General features: G+C 36.0%; 1 protein-coding gene across 5 annotated transcripts in view; it reads right to left on the reverse strand.

Annotated features, from left to right (window-relative positions):
- The window catches only part of APC (APC regulator of WNT signaling pathway), a 145,299-nt gene that overhangs the window by 94,678 nt on the left and 34,408 nt on the right, over positions 1-16,213 (reverse strand). Inside the window, exon 1 of one of the 5 annotated variants that reach the window (XM_039239721.1) lies at positions 1,650-1,869. The exons of the other annotated variants lie outside the window; for them this stretch is intronic. The gene's annotated coding sequence lies outside the window, so the exon portion shown is untranslated. Of the gene's footprint in view, positions 1-1,649; positions 1,870-16,213 lie in introns of those variants that run through there. 5 annotated transcript variants of the gene reach the window in all.

Genomic DNA, 16,213 nt, shown 5'->3' on the forward strand with positions numbered 1-16,213 from the left:
AAGGACTACTAACCCTGATATCCATGATCAAATAATTCTTAAAGCAGAAATAACTGTTTAAAGAACAAAACTGCTTTAATTTATCAGTGAAAACTTTACATAGTCTAATTTATTCAAATCCAATTCCTTAGTATGTTGAAAAAAATTACTAAAACAAAATTACAGTTTCTCTCAAGACTTTCTACCACATAAGCACTATTTAAGAGACACTGTCACTGATCCTCAAGGGCTTTACAAAGCCACTGCCATCCAGTTCAGGGAATAGGGAGGTGTGGCAGGCTGGCTACTATAATATGCATAAAGATATTTAAAATCGTATTTAATCTGAAAACATATGTTTTTAGAAAGAAAAAATACATGCAATGAAAACACACTATATCACAAGTATATCTTATGAGTGTTTACTAAACAGAAATACATCTAAAAGAAAAACCTTGGTGCTTTAATTTAAAATATTTGCTTTTAGAGTTTATTTAATAATATCTAAAAGTAACTAAAAGTAACAAAAATTACTTAATATAGATCTTAAATCTTAAACTTATGAAAAATTTATCCCTATAATTTTTTCATGAAGTAATTTACATTATAGAGTGATTTACTCTAAAAACCTAGTTGATGGCATAAAGCTACACTAACAAAGGAAAAGAGCCACTGCTTCATACATAATTTATTAACATCTCCTATAGGATTTACATTCAAGGAAAGAATTTTAACATCTCTTCTGTGATGTACAATCAAAGTGTTCAATACATTCCACTGCCAAACCAGTAACAGCCTGGTATTTTTTTCTAATTTAAAAAATTAAAAAATTTTTCTCCTATTCAGGTTACAATTATAAACTATGGCTTCTTGTAAAAGGAGTTCTACCATCAGCATTGCTGCAAGGTTTCTTATTCCTCTGCAGTTGTCTTTTCAGCCTAACAGAGGGAGAAGAGCAGTGCTGCAGTCATCTACAAAAAGCCACTACCATTTCAACTCCTAACTAACAAAGACGCTGGTATCTTTTTGCCACCCTATCAGAGACCGTTCATTTAGATGTGTTGCAAAAGCAGGCACTTTTGGTGACCAAAATACCTCCAATCAACCAAATCCATCACTCAAGCTCTGCAGTATCTGCCTCCTCCCCTTCCTCCTCTTCGAAGTAGCCCTGTCCACTAGGTTCACATCAGCCATCAGCAGCAGCTTTGTATCCCCTCTCTTGGCTACCACTGCATATGTCCTTGTGGCCAGAGAGGAAAAAAACCCTTTCAATGGGCTAGAGCTTTTGCTCCTCGCCATGAATATGTTCCATTCTTTGTTGTCCTCTACCCGTTTCCTTAGATACTGTTATTGCACTCTGTCAACAGGCATTATAAAAACAAAACCTCTTTCTAGCTTCAAAAACAGCTCTTTCTCACCAGACTCCCCTTAACACTCCTACCCCTCCCCCCTTCTTCCTCTTCTGTCAAAAACGCTGGATCAGAAGCACAGGAAATCCATCTCCTGTGCGGCAGTAGAGGGGGAGGGGGGAGACGCCCCTGCCTCCTGGCTTGGCATGTGGAAGTAGACCCTGTGCCAAGGGAAAGGCCACCGGTTTCAGACAGTGCGAGGGAAAATCGCGTCCCCCTCCCCCCCGCAGCAAGCCGGGCTATCGTGGCTCCAGCACTTACCCCATTTCCGAGCCCAGCAGCACCTCCATTCCGTCTCCAGTGACACCCAGGCGGGCTGCGCCAATACAGCCACATGTCGGTCACGTGAACCCACGCCCAGCCAATCGGCAGGTCTCCGACGGGAATGAGGAGCGCCCTGGTCCGCATCCAGAGGATTACACAGCTACTTCACGCTAGGCTTCCCGACCCGCACTCCGACCCGCACTCTGCACTCCGCAGTAGGGCATCAAGCCCCGCCCCACTGCGCGGCAGCCGAGCCCTAGCCCGCATCTAGCGCTGATGGGTGCGCCCACATCGCCCCTGTCCCCAGGCAACCCAAAGAAGCCAAGGAAGCTGACTAGTATACTAGGGTGGGGTGGAGGAGGTCCACAGGGCTGAAAGATTAGCATGAGATGCTGGAAGTAGATGGGTGAATAATAAATTACATCTCATTTGCTGGGATTAAGTGTTTGCAGCACAGAGAAAAAGAATTCTATTAAATACATTACAATGGATCACTTTACAAGTCACTGATTTGTTAGGTAAATCACTCGAACTGTCTTTGAATTAAAAATACAGTTACTACAAAAGCTATGATGGCAGCATAGAGTGGTTGAGATCAATCATGGAGTTACAGGGTCGGGGATGAATCTGCTGCTGACACTTACTAGCTGGGTAGACTTCAGTCACTTAAAGACTTAGTGCTTCAATGTCCTCTACAAAATGGGAGAAGTAAATATATATATATGATGCAGTATTTAGGGCAGTTCCTGATACAGTTAAGTGCTGTTAGCTACTACTAACCTGAAACTTAAATTTTTTAATGCAAATTCTACATTTCACTTAAATTGAACTGTGAAGCTTAAATTACTTATTTTTAGAAGTCTGAAGGACAAATTCAAATCGCCAAGAATTTAAAGCAGATTTAAGTTTTGGTTTAAATGGGAGGAGACCAATTTCCATGATCTATTTCAAATGTAAAAGGATATTTAATTTAACTTCAGGATTTTATATGAAATGTTATTGTCATCTTTTCTTAGTTTTTCAAATTAACAGCATCAAAAGCAGCAGGCTATTACATATATATTTATACATATATATTTGGAGCATTTCCATTTTATTAAAGTAATAGCATCAAAAGCAGCAAACTATTACATACATATTTATATATATATTTGGAGCATTTCCATTTTATTAAAAATGGTATGAATTAGAAAAATAATAGATACAACAACATGCTCTTAAGACATACACAACAAACACTGTTCATAGTGGTCATCCTTGGAAAGTGGGATTATGGAGTTAGTTCTCTTTTTTCTTTGTGCTTTTGAATATTTTTCTCTTTGCGCCTATCTTATAATGCCAATCTTTGTGTCTATCTTATAATGTCATATATATGTATAATGTCATATATATATACCCTCTAAATATTTGTTGTCATATATATACGTCATATGTATATATATGTATATATACCATCTAAATATCTGTTGAATGAACATGTAAACACTGACCACATATTACTAGTAATTACAAAAATTACATATTAAAAGGTTAAATATATTAAGAAATAATTTCTCTTCATATCTGAAATAAAGGAAACGTGAATCAATTTGATTCTATCTCAAATATCCCTTTTGTCAGGATGACTTAGTTTTACAAAAGGCTTTCAAGAGCCTCTTACTGAAAGTGCATGAGTCACTGAACAAAACAATTATTTATACAGTCATTGAGTATTTGTGACAAATCCAGAATAGATAATTCCTCATAAAGCCTAAACTTCTGGAAAGAAAAAGTACCCTTCAAAACAAAGAATACACTTTAGAAGCTCCTAAAAATAACCTCTTAGTATCTTAAGAAACAATTCAATTACTATTGACTCAGACTATGATTCAAGCTATTATTGAGTAAACCAGTTTGTAGCCAAAATATTTGCCTAAAGTTTTACTGTTATGTATTGCACAAGTTAGTCAGAGATTCAAATGGCAAAATTTTAAAGAAAGTTCTGACCATTACATGTTCATTACTCATGATAATTTAACTCTAAAAGCAAGCCAATCTAAAAACTTCACACTGTACAATACTGCCAACTGAATTATTCACTAAGATTTTCTCCTTAAGGATTCCACAAAAGTTTGATTTGAATTTTATTTTTAAAATGTTTAGTTATTTTAAAAATAATAATTAAAAACACATCCAATCAAAATGTATTGGGCTAAACTTGAACACAATGAAGATCAGTGAAACGTTAATTGGTGCTACCAGTTTGTAAGTATCTCAGAATACAGCCCTGTCATCTCTATTTAAATAAAAACATTAGCATTTACACTACATATTTATGTATGCACTAAAAATATTTTCTGATTAAAGTGAAATACTAACAATAAATTGTATGTTAAGGCTATTAACATGTTTGCACTGACAAAACATGCCCTTGTTTTCAAATATCTGTTCATTTATTATCAGATTTGACTGTTTTTAGTAAATGTTAATAAATGTTATAAATATGAACATGTATTTCAGAAAACCTTCTGAACCTTCTGCAGCTTAAAAAAACTAATGGCTAAATAGAATGAATAGGATTTTTAATGTCTTAAATATTGCATTCCATTTTAACTTAGACATGTTTGGACTAATTTTAAAATTTGTGACTTCAAAAGCTGATAAGAAAAATATGGGCAACATTATTAACTAGTATAAAAGGAGTTAAAATTAGTGCTCCTTTCAGTTATCTTAATGGACTCTTGTGCTTTGTCAATATTTAACTTCCTCTTTAGTGGGAGACTTCTGTACTTTACTACATAATGAAATAGACTTATGCCTATGAAGATATCAAAATCTTTTTTCTTAAAAAATAATAATTATGTATGGAAAAAGCACATGCCAGTGTAAATCTAAGTTCTCCAGATGCTAAGCCATCAAATAAAGCTCATATTCATTTAGAAACCTCTGGTCTTTAGATTTATATTGGGTTACAGTAAGTTGACAAAGTGAAAGAAGAGAATAAAATGAGACCAATTTCAAAGGCCAAATTGGCTATGAAGACCGGTTCGCTCATCTTTTTTGTATTTTTCACAGGACACGGGAAGGAGCTGCACTGTTGCAATGGCAATGGGATTTTCAGTGATATATAAACTAAGTGGGAGATATAATCATACTCTTCTACAAGCCATACTTAATCTGTGTGTTCTGTTACCTCAAGAGGCAGAAGTTTCCAAAAGAAATTTGCCTCACACCAACGTTGAAAAGCTTAAATAGTTTTGCTATCTCCAATCTTTCTCCTCTTTAACTGGCAAACACCAAAACAGTTTTTCACACCCTGCTCAAAGAACATTTTATGGCTTTCCACTACTGACAGTGGAACTGAGTCAGCTTGGAGTTTAATCATGGAGTGCCCTGAATGGCATATTAATTAAGTCTTCGTATACTGATAGTCTTCCTACTTGTATTAAATTTCCTATGGCTGCCATAACAAATACCAAAAAGGCCATGGCTTACAAAAACAAAATGTATTATCTCACAGTTTTGCAGTTCACAAGTCCAAAATGGGTCTCACTCTAAGCTAAAATCAAGTTATCTACAGGGCTGCATTCTTTTCTGGAGGCTCTAAGGGAGAATCTGTTTTCTTGTCCTTTCTAGCTTCTAGAGACCAATTTCCTTGGTTCAAGGCCTCCTTCCTCCATCTTCAAAGCTAGCAACTGTGGACGGAGTCTTTAATTGGCAGCGCTGTGATCTTGCTTCTGTTGTCATTATCTTTTTCTTTGGCTCTTGTTCTACTTCTCTCTTAAACTTTTATTTATTTTTATTTAAAATATTTTTTAAATCTTTATTTTTGAAAGAGAGAGAGACAGAGTGTAAGCAGAGGAGGAACAAAGAGAGAGACACACACAGAATCCAAAGCAGGCTCCAGGCTCTGAGCTGTCAGCACAGAACCCCACGTAGACCTCAAACTCATGAACTGCGAGTTCATGACCTGAGCCAAAGCTGAATGCTTAACCGACTGATCCACCCAGGTAGCCCTTCCCTTTTACACTTTTTAAAGACCCATCTCAAGAACCCTTAAATAGGCCCACCTCAACAATCCAGGATAATCTCCCTATTTTCAGGTTACCTCATTAGCAACTACTCCATCTGCAATTGTAATTCCATTATGTCACATAATCTAACATATTGACAGGTTCTAGGGATTAATAGGAGCCATTATTCTGCCTATCACACTACAGCTTAACTTTATTTCATAATTTGTATCTTAATAATAGTCCAATCAAACTATTTTATAGAACTGTTTAAGGATTAAATGGGTAATTTTAAACAAATTTTATAAACTACAAAATACTTTTTTAAAGTAAAGGATTACTAATTGCTCTATGGGTCCAAATGAAAGTTCAGATTAAACATACATTTCCACAAAGTAATCCACCATCCCATCTTGAATCAATTCACCCTCCTCTTCCCTCCATTTGTTGCTACCTCTTCTATGGCACAAACGCATTTTGTACCTTTGTGTGCACATCTCCTTTCCTATTCCTGACTATAATAATCTCTTTCTTGTAATGTTTATTTTTGAAGGAGAGAGAGACAGAATGCAAGCAAGGGAGGGGCAGAGAAAGAGGGAGACACAGAATCTGAAGCAACTCCAGACTCAGAGCTGTCAGCAGAGACTCCGACATAGGGCTCAAACCCAGGATCATGACCTGAGCTGAAGTCAGCCACTTAACTGACTGAACCACCCAGGCGCCCCATGACTATAATAATCTTGAGGAAGAGTCACACTTGATTTTATCCTGTATATATCATGGTGTGTACTACAAAATTTTTTGCATCATAGGTATTTATTAAATATTAGTATAAGGAATGATTTAAAATTAATCTCTAGGGGTGCCTGGGTGGCTCAGTCAGTTAAGCGTCCAACTCTTGATCTCAGCTCAGGTCATGATCTCATGGTTTTGTGAGTTCAAGTCCCATATCGGGCTCTGCGCTCACAGGGTGGAGCGTGCCTGGGATTCCCTCTCCTCTCTCTCTCTCTCTCTCTGCCCCTCCCCTACTTGTGCGCCCGCGCATGTGCGCACTCTCTCTTTCAAAATAAACATTTAAAAAGTAAATAAATAAAAAAAATTAATCTCCAAAGGGTATCCAATGCAGATGATCTCATGGAATAAAAGTAGAGCAAATACTGAATAATGAATATTATTGTAAAGTATAACTTTCTACAGAGGAAACAGAATGCTTTAAATAAAAATCCTGGGCCCTGTAGATGGAAAAAATGGAATGCAGCCTTGGGACCAAATTTTTAAGGTTAGGTGGCTGCACACTAAGAATCACTTTAGGAGCTTGAAGAATTTTTCAAACACCATTAAGTCAAAATCTCTAAGAGCGAGGCCCAGGCATTAGTATGTGCTGTCAGGATTGGGAAGTATGAAACAGTTTTCTAGCTTCAGCTGCCAAAGTTCCCACTGCACTCTGGGAGGGAGGCCATTTTGAAATGCCTTTTACTTTAGAGTGCTATACAGTTTGAGGCATCTGCTTAGACGAAGAAAAAACTTCTTCCTGTCAAAAAGCTCCCTAGGCCTATATTATCAGTTATCATGAGAAAAAAATATGTAGAATGAATAAATACACAGAAAATGTTCTGCTAACTTAAGGAAGCAAAGAAATAAAAGCAAGAATATCATTTTCTCCTATCTTATTCAATAGGTGAAATTTAAATTAAAATAATATTGTGGGTCAGTGAGGATACATGAAAAGAAGCAGTAGTTTCAAAAGTCTTTAAATAATATGTTTAAAGTGCTTATACTGAAGTAAGTCTAGTTAAAAGAAATTATCCTAAATATAGATACATGCACAAAGAGTTATATTCAAAGACACGCAGCATTGTTTACACTAGGGAAATGTTAAGAAATAGTCTCAATGATTGATAACAAGAGCTTGGTTAATTATACTTGTGGTACACTTAAAGATAATTAAATTATGTCAGATATATAACTGCATAAAAAAGGATAAAATACTTAGGAATAAATTTAATCAAACAGATGAAAGATCTGTACACTGAAAACAGTAAGATACTGATGAAAGATACTAAAGAAGGCACAAATAAATGCAAAGATACTCCATGTTTATAGAATGGAAGAATTCACATTGTTAAAATGTCCACAATATCCAAAGCAATATACAGATTTAACACAATCCCCATCAAAATTCCAATGGCATTTTTCATAGAAATAGAACAAATAATCCGACTATTTGGGTGAAACCACAATTGAGTAGCCAAAGCAATCCCATGACAGAACAAAGCTGGAGGAACCAACTTCCTGATTTCAAACTATATTACAGAGCTATAATAATAAGAACATTATGGTATGGGCATAAAAAAAGACACACAGGGACGCCTAGCTGGCTTAGATCAAGAGCATATGACTCTTGATCTTGGGGTCGTGAGTTATAGCCCCATGTTAGGTATAGAGATTACCTTAAAATTAAAGGAAAAAAAAAAAGAAGAAAAGACACATAGATTGATGGAACAGAATAGAAAAAAATATGTGTAGAAATATGTGTATATGGTCAGTGAAGTTACAACAAAGGAGCCAACAATACAAAATGGGAAAAGGACAATACCTTAAACAAATGGTGCTGGTAAAACTGGACAGTCACATGCCAAAGAGTGCCCTATTTATACACAGAAATCAACTCAAAGTGGATTAAAGACTTAAATTTAAGATCTGAAAGCATAAAACTCCTAGAAGAAAACATAGGGGGTAGGCTCCCTAACACCGGTCTTAGCAATGATTTCTTGGATTTGACACCAAAAGCAAAAAGAAACAAGTGGGACTACATTAGACTAACAAACTTCTGCACAACAAAAGCAACTATCAACAAAATGAGGGGCGCCTGGGTGGCTCAGTCGGTTAAGCGTCAGACTCTGGCTCAGGTCATGATCTCACAGTTTGTGAGTTCTAGTCCAACATCAGGCTCTGTGCTCAGAGCCTACAGCCTGCTTCAGATTCCATGTCTCCTTCTCTCTCTGCCCCTACCCCCCTTGAGCTCTCTCTCTCAAAAAATAAACGTTAGAAGATAAACAAACAAACAAACAAACAAAAACCCCCAGGGGCACCCGGGTGGCTTAGTCGGTTAAGCGTCCGACTTTCGCTTAGGTCATGATCTCGCGGTTCGTGGGTTCGAGCCCCGCGTCGGGCTCTGTGCTGACTGCCAGCTCAGAGCCTGAAGCCTGTTTCAGAGTCTGTGACTCCCTCTCTCTCTGACCCTCCCCTGTTCATGCTGTCTCTCTCTCTTCTAGAAATAAATAAATAAAACAAAAAACAAAACAAAAACAAACAAACAAACAAACAAACAAAAAAACCCCAAAAACATACACACACAAAATGAAAAGGCAACCTACTGAACAGGAGAAAGTATCTGCAAATCCAATAAAGGGGTTAATATCCAAACTATAAACTATAGAAAGAACTCATAGAACTGAAGAACAAAAAACACAGACAAACCCATATAATTCAATTAAAAAATGGTAATAGAAACTGAATAGACATTTTTCCAAAGAAGATATCCAAATGGCCAACAGGTACATGAAAAGGTGGCTCAGCAGCACTCACTATCAGGGAAATGCAAATCAAAACCACAATGATACTATCTCTTAGCCGTTAGTAGAACTGTTGTCATCAAAAAGACAAGAGATAAGTACTGGAAGAATGCAGCGAAAAGGCAACCCTTGTACACTGTTGATGGGGATGTAAACTGATTTAGCACTATGGAAAACAACATGGAGGCTCCTTAAGAAAACAGAACTTAAAAACAGAACTATGGTAAAATCTAGTAATCCCACTTCTGGGTATATATTCAACATATTGAATATTTTTGAAATATTCAACATATTTCAACATATTGAAAACAAGATATGGTAGTGAAGTCTGCAATTTCACGTTTATTGCAAATTTATTCATAATAGCCAAAATATGGAAATAACCTAAGTTGTCTATCAACAGATGAATAAAGACAATGTGGGGTACATACATGCATGCACACACACACACACACACACACACACACACACTGGAATATTATTCAACCATAAGAAAGAAGAAAACCCTGCCATTTGCAACAATATGGATGGACCTTGAGGGCATTATGCTAAGTGAAATAATGCAAACAGAGAAAGACAATTACTGCTTGGCATCACTTAAAGGTGGAAGAGAAACAAAGAGTCAAACTCATAGAAAACAAAAAATAAAATGTCACAGAAGACAATTATGTAATATATAAATATATAATTTATACAATATTAAGCAAATATGGAGAATACTGCATGTTTAATATGACACCAAATAGCTTTTCTTAAAAAAAAAAAGAATGACATATGTGCACAGATAAACCAAAATATCATGTGTCCTCCCCTGGGTACGGGATTTTAGAAATTCTAATTTTTCTGAATTTTATAAAATGTTCACAATGTACACACATTACATATTCTCTGTAATTTCTTTTTAATGTTAAATACTTCTAAGTTGGACACAATTTGAAATCACATTTGAAGGAGAAAGAAATTAAATTAACATTCATTACTCATCTAACCTGTGTCCAGAGGCAGATCAGATTTTGTGGGGACCAGAAAGAAGCAAATATAAATTGTGGAGGAAACTTCCTTAAGGAAATCCAAATTAATTCAAAATTGCTAGGGCTACAGCAAAAGGGATTAGAAAGGGCCCGTGCAATTGGGGCATTAACCTTCATTAGTTTCATGATAAATCTGCTTCCAAACCAGTAGCAGACATTATATTAGGCAAATACATATGATGCATCTAATCCTAATAAAACCTCTGAAGAGATTTTTAAAAAATCACTATTCACCAAACACAGAACTGAAGCTTAAAGCAATTTAAAGACTCATCCAAGTACACACAACAGTGAAGTGGCAGTCTGACTCCTAAGCCAATGTTGATCAAACTGCCTCACCTTTCAAATCTCATGAACACTTCCACTACACTAAATTACGTCTAAGTATGTTATCTCCCAGAGCAGCTTGTACTTCTCCTTTAGAACCTCATGTCTCATAAAAAGTTACTTGTTCAGTTATAATCCTGATGATTACTGCAGCACCTGGCTTTGCAGTTGAAGGTGCTCAATAAATATTTATTATATGAATACATTTTTAATAATCAGAATAAATGAAAGTGAGAAGACTCAAAATAGTTTTGAAAATGTCTATTTGGAATCTACAATAAATCCCCTTTGCCCATAAATTTTTATCAGTGACTAACCACAGATTTCTCTATTAGATATCTAGGACAGAATTTCTTTAAATGCAGAAAACATTTCTGTGGTAATTTCATTAAATAAAGAGAAACATAGCTTGGGGTTGTTTTATAGGGGTATGGCAAATATAAGCAGTGCACAGTAGTAGGCATATCAGTAAAGGGGAAAAAAACAAGAAAGAAAAACTATGAATGTCTCAATCATGGTTACTCTGAGTTAATTCTGCTTCACTGCCCTTGTACCATTTAAAATATGTTAACTATGTATTAGATTAAATATGCCCTGATGTTATTCTGCGAATACATAACATTTAAATTACATGGTAAAAAAGACTTTGCAGATATAATTGAGGTTATTAACTGGCTGATTTTAAAACTGGGAGAGGTAACTGGAATTGGAACAAAACTTTAAAAAAATAGGGAGATGACTTTGGGGATGAGCACTGAGTGTTATGTAGAAACTAATTTGACAATAAACTATTTGTAAAAAAAAAATAAATAAATAAAAATCACAAGCCTTAAACCATAAAAAAAAAAAAATAGGGAGATGATCTTGGGTGGATGCAATGTAATCAAATGAGCCATCAAAAGCTTCAACATGGTCAATTATTTACCAATGAAATTAGAATACATTTCAAATTCCTCACCTTGGTTTATAAAACTGCACAATCTAGTCTCTGCCCTCATTCCCACTCTCCTCTGTCTCAACCTTTCGTCAGTCTCTCTTATGTTTTTGTACTGCCTTTCCTTTAGCCTTAAGAACTCTGCTCACAAATCACCAAATGACTGCTCCATTGTTACCATTCAGATCTTGGCATAAATGTCACATCTTCAAAGAGACCTTCCATGGTTACCTTATCAACATTGGTACTGTCCTTAAACTTTCTACCACATAATGCTATTTTGTTCTCAAATCATGTAAGATATGAAAGGCTCTATGTACCTATTTATTTATTTTTGTCTTCCTCACTGCTTCCCAAACTGGAATATAATTCCATGAGGAGAGGAACCTAGATTCTTGTGCACTGCCATTTCCTTCACACCTAGAACAGTGCTTGGTGCACAGTATGCATTCAATACATAGTCTTAAATGTACGAATGTAGGTGATAGAAAAATGAATAAGACTAATTTAGAATCAGGTAGGGGATCTAAAACATTTAGAACAAAAGTTTTAATACAAAGCAAGGCAACATCTGTATCAAAGGATAAGACAGTAGATGATTTCTGGCTAGATGATTAAGAAAAATTTCAGACAGAAAACAGCAACGGAATTAGCCTTGAAGGGTATTTAGGAATCTTTCAAGGCAGGGGCGCCTGGGTGGCTTAGTCGGTTAAGTGTCCGACTTTCGCTTAGGTCATGATCTCACGTTCGTGGGTTCGAGCCCCGCATCAGGCTCTGTGCTGACTGCCAGCTCGGAGCCTGGAGCCTGTTTCAGTCTGTGAGTCCCTCTCTCTCTGACCCTCCCCTGCTCACGCTGTCTCTCTCTTCTCTCTCCTAGAAATAATAAATTAAAAAAAAAAAATTAAAAAAAGGAATCTTTCAAGGCAAAGATTTTGATTTTGTCTGTTAAAGAATTTTGACTTCTTCTTATAGGTAAATGAAAATAAAAATGTTTCGAATAATTTAGGATGCACGATTAGAGACAAGATCCACAGAAGTTAACAAGACTAGTTTCTACTTCCTACTCAAGAGGAGAAATAATCAGAAATTATATGCATGTTACTATTAGTTTATTGCTATAGTTTATAGTTAATACTTAAATTTAATGACCAAAGACTTTTTTCAATTAGAAAATATAACGGCAGGGAAAAGTATTAAATTTTATACTCTGTAAGAAACTTAACTTTGCTTTATTTGGTGTTATTGTAGCAATTTGGACAAGACAGTTATTTATTACCTTCATGTTGTTATAAAACAACAACAAAAACCTCCACAAGGTTACCTTTGGCAACTGTTTTATCCAACTAATATTCAAATATTTGCAGGTAAGAAGGGGATATGTTTTATTATTTTTTAAATTTACATCCAAGTTAGTTAGCATATAGTGCAACAATAATCTCAACAGTAGACTTCTTAATGCCCCTTACCCATATAGCCCATCCCCCCTCCCAAAATCCCTCCAGTAACCCTCTGTTTGTTCTCCATATTTAAGAGTCTCTTATGTTTTTGTCCCTCTCCCTGTTTTTATATTATTTTTGGTCCCCTTCCCTTATGTTCATCTGTTCTGTATCTTAGAGTCCTCATACGAGTGAAGTCATATGATATTTATCTTTCTCTGACTAATTTCGCTTAGCATGATACCCTCTAGTTCCATCCACATAGTGGCAAATGGTAAGATTTCATTCTTTTTGATTGCTGAGTAATACTCCATGGTGTGTGTGTGTGTGTGTGTGTGTGTATACACACTACATCCTCTTTATCCATTGATCTGTCATGGACATTTGGGCTCTTTCCATACTTTGGCTGTTGTTGATAGCGCTACTATAAACATTGGGGTGCATGTGTCCCTTTGAAACAGCATACTTGTATCCCTTGGATAAATACATAGTAGTCCAATTGCTAGGTCATAGGGTAGTTCCATTTTTAATTTTTTGAGGAACCCCCATACTGTTTTCCAGAGTGACTGTACCAGTTTGCATTCCCACAGCAGTGCAAAAGAGATCCTCTTTCTCCACATCCTCGCCAGCATCTGTTGTTGCCTGACTTGTTGATTTTAGACATTCTGACAGGTGTGAAGTGGTATCTCACTGTGGTTTTGATTTGTATTTCCCTAATGATGAGTAATGTTGACCATCATTTCATGTGTCTGTTGGCCAACTGGATGTCTTCTTTGGAGAAGTGTCTGTTCATGTCTTTAACCCATTTCTTCACTGGATTATTTATTTTTTGGGTGTTGAGTTTGATAAGTTCTTTATAGACTTTAGATACCAACCCTTTATCTGATATGTCATTTGCAAATATCTTCTCCCATTCTGTTGGTTGCGTTTTAGTTTTGCTAATTGTTTCCTTAGCTGTGCAGAAGCTTTTTATTTTGATGAGGTCCCAATAGTTCATTTTTTGGGGATATTTTGTTTTCTAAATTATTAATATGCCCTAATCTGGTAAAGTTCGGGAGTAAGGGTATCCAATGTTTTAAATTATCCCCTTGGGGAAAAATAAATCCTGATCAATTTTTAATAATGAAATGTTTAAAACAAGATTTTATGCTTGCCCTTTAAAAAACATTATGTCTTGTTTAATGTTAACTTTGATCTTTACTGAAAACCAAAAGTAACTGTAAGATTGCTCCCCAAAATACAATTTGCAATACAAACTTATAAACCCTATTCATAAAAATAACATTTTAACACTTAACAGCTCAGGGACTTAAGTCACCAAAACAGCAATAAATGTTTATAGTATTACTGTGAACACAAGAAAAAGAAGCATGCAGAATTAGTTTTTTTAAATAGTCTTTCTCTAAGAAAAACATAATTAAAAATTAATATCACTTTTTTTAAATTTTTTAAAAATGTTTTATTTATTTCTAGGAGAGAGAGAGAGAGAGAGACAGCGTGAACAGGGGAGGGTCAGAGAGAGAGGGAGTCACAGACTCTGAAACAGGCTCCAGGCTCTGAGCTGGCAGTCAGCATAGAGCCTGACGCGGGGCTCGAACCCACAAACCGCGAGATCAGGACCTAAGCGAAAGTCGGACGCTTAACCGACTAAGCCACCCAGGTGCCCCAAAATTAATATCACTTTAAAATTTAAATTATCATAGGGGCGCCCAGGTGAGTCAGTCAGTTAAGTGTCTGACTGTGTGGCTCAGGAGCCCCATATCGGGCTCTGTGCTGACAGCTCAGAGCCTGGAGCCTGCTTTGAATTCTGTGTCTCCCTCTCTCTCTGTCCCTCGCCCACTCACACTGTGTCTCTCTCTTTCTCAAAAATAAACAAACAGTGAAAAATGTTTTAAATTATCATAAAATACCTAGATTACCTGAGGAATCATTTATCAACTTATATACATTGGCCTTTGAAATACACAAGAATCAATAAGGAAAAACCTAATTTTAATTGATGTTAAAAAAAATTTGGGAGGTGCCTGGGTGGCTCAGTCGGTTAAGCGTCTGACTTTGGCTCAGGTCATGATCTCACGGTTTGTGGGTTCGAGCCCTGCATCGGGCTCTGTGCTAACAGCTAGCTCAGAGCCTGGAGCCTATTTCAGATTCTGTATCTCCCTCTTTCTGACCCTCCCTTGCTCATGCTGTCTCTCTCTCTCTCTCAGAAATAAACAAAACATTAAAAAAAATTTTTTTTGGTGTACATAAGAGACTAAATTCTAGCCTAATAATGGCACTTACTTTATTAGAATCTTAAACCAAATCCTTGAGTCAAGACTTTAATTCTCATTCCACTATCCCCAAATCCTTACCTTAGATGAGGAAATAATTACTTTTTCAACACCCTGTATACCAATTGCATTTGATACTGCCTAATCCTATATCATTTGCTTCCTTTTTGAAGGTATTCCCTTCCTCTTGCTTTATGCTAAATTTTAAACATATAAGGCAAATTATAAACTATAAAATTATTTCACTTCCAGGTACTTAAGTATAAATGTTTGCTATTATAGGCTAAATAATCCAAACTTATTATTATGTAAAATGAAAAAAGAAAATCTAGCTAGCATTACTGGATTGTGTCAATCAAATCAAAAACCTCTGGTCACTTGGACTATCCCCAGTAGTACCATATAGACTCATTTGAAGATTTAGGATAATGAGTCACCTAATAAAAGAATTCAAAATGATTACTTAGTATTATATTCTAAGAGGGAAGAGAGAAAGGAAAATCAAAGCAAATGAATAAATGTAATTCGCTCCTTCAATATAGATTAATGTTTTTAAAACTAGAACTTCACATTTACTTTGTAATAAGTCTTTTAAAACTGTTAAAATTTTTTTTTACATTTATTCATTTTTGAGAAACAGAAACGGAGTGTGAATAGGGGAGGGGCAGAGAAGGAAACACAGAATCTGAAGCAGGCTCCAGGGTCTGAGCTGTCAGCACAGAGCTCAGTGTGGGACTCCAATCCACAAACTATGAAATCATAACCTGAGCTGAAGTCGGACGCTTAACTGAGAACCACTCAGGCACCTCTTTTTAAAGTTTGTTTGCCAAATCTTCCAAGAATGGGTAGAATTAGGTGAAGTATCACATTGTTTTTATAGAAGCAAAAAGTAAGATTTCCTAAGAATTAGATTAAATTTCATTTCACATTCTAATATCTTTCTCAGTAGACACCAGCAATTAATCAATAAACATCTTGGTCCCAAAGGAGTCT

This window comes from Hyaena hyaena, unplaced genomic scaffold (assembly GCF_003009895.1).
Source record: "Hyaena hyaena isolate Hyena2069 unplaced genomic scaffold, ASM300989v1 scaffold_160, whole genome shotgun sequence".
NCBI classification, from domain to species: Eukaryota; Metazoa; Chordata; class Mammalia; order Carnivora; family Hyaenidae; genus Hyaena; species Hyaena hyaena.